We start from the raw sequence: 1324 nt of genomic DNA on the forward strand, positions 1-1324 counted from the left end.
GATAACTCCCAGTTTCAATTCAATTTTATTTATAGTATCAATTCATAACAATAATTATCTCGAGACCCTTTACAGATAGAGCAGGTCTAGACCAGATAGAGCAGGTCTAGACCAGATAGAGGAGGTCTAGACCACACTCTAGACACACAAGCAACAGGGCCACAGTGGAGAGGAAAAACTTCCTTTTGGGAAGAAACCTCGGACAGACCCAGACCCAGACCCAGACACGGGCCCAGACCCAGGCCCGGGCCCAGACCCAGACTTTTGGTAGGCGGTGTCTGACGACCGGTTGGGGTTAGAATGAAGAGTGGCGATAACAGTCCCAAAAAATAGTAGTTTGTAGTAGTTCATGGCATAGCAGGGCACTGTACAGCATTACAAGGCACAGCAGGACGTAGCAGGAAGTAGCAGGACGTAGCAGGAAGTAGCAGGACGTAGCAGGAAGTAGCAGGACGTAGCAGGACGTAGCAGGAAGTAGCAGGACGTAGCAAGACGTAGCAGGAAGTAGCAGGACGTAGCAGGACGTAGCAGGACGTAGCAGGACGTACCAGGAAGTAGCAAGACGTGGCAGGACGAACATGGCATTGCAGAACGTGTAGCGGGCCATGGCGACAACAGAAAAACAAACAATTTTTTTTAGAGTCGCAAAATTAATTTTGCTGAATTCAAGTGAATTTTTCTGCAACAATTTGTGCAGCAGAAGTTTTTATATTTCAGTCTTTACGTTTCAGTTACTATTCGTGCGATCGCTTTTTAGATCTCGACATTAGAACGCGGCCGATATATCGGCGGGCCGTTATTATCGGCCGATTTTAGGCATTTCCCGATCTATTGGTATTGGCATTAATAACGGACGATTTAAAAAACATATATAGGCCTAAGTGGTCCCGTGATACTGTATCTGAAGTCTCTTGTGCCATTTCTAAGTGTGTAGCTATTGAGGAGGGGAGGCCAAATTCTCTGGCCAGGCAAAGCATAGAAAGGGGAGGTAACCTTGCCCCTTATGACCTCATAAGGTCTATCGTAGCTTTCATTTTCTCATATATATATATATATATATATAAAAAAAACAAATAATGACTTTTTCATGCCATGGGACCTTTAAGGAACTTATAATAGGTATTTGGGTTGCAACGGATTATTATAATTACAAATTCACGACAAAAGTTGAAAACGACAAAATGGCGCAAAAAGAAACGCCGACAAAAAAAAAGAAGCAGAAATTCGGCCCAGGGCCGTCTCTGATTGGCCCACGCTATGTCACGCTGGCTTCCACAGGTGTGAATTTAAAGGTTGAGGTGCCCTCGTCCCCCCCCCCCCCCCC

Source organism: Etheostoma cragini, chromosome 14 (assembly GCF_013103735.1).
Source record: "Etheostoma cragini isolate CJK2018 chromosome 14, CSU_Ecrag_1.0, whole genome shotgun sequence".
NCBI lineage: Eukaryota > Metazoa > Chordata > Actinopteri > Perciformes > Percidae > Etheostoma > Etheostoma cragini.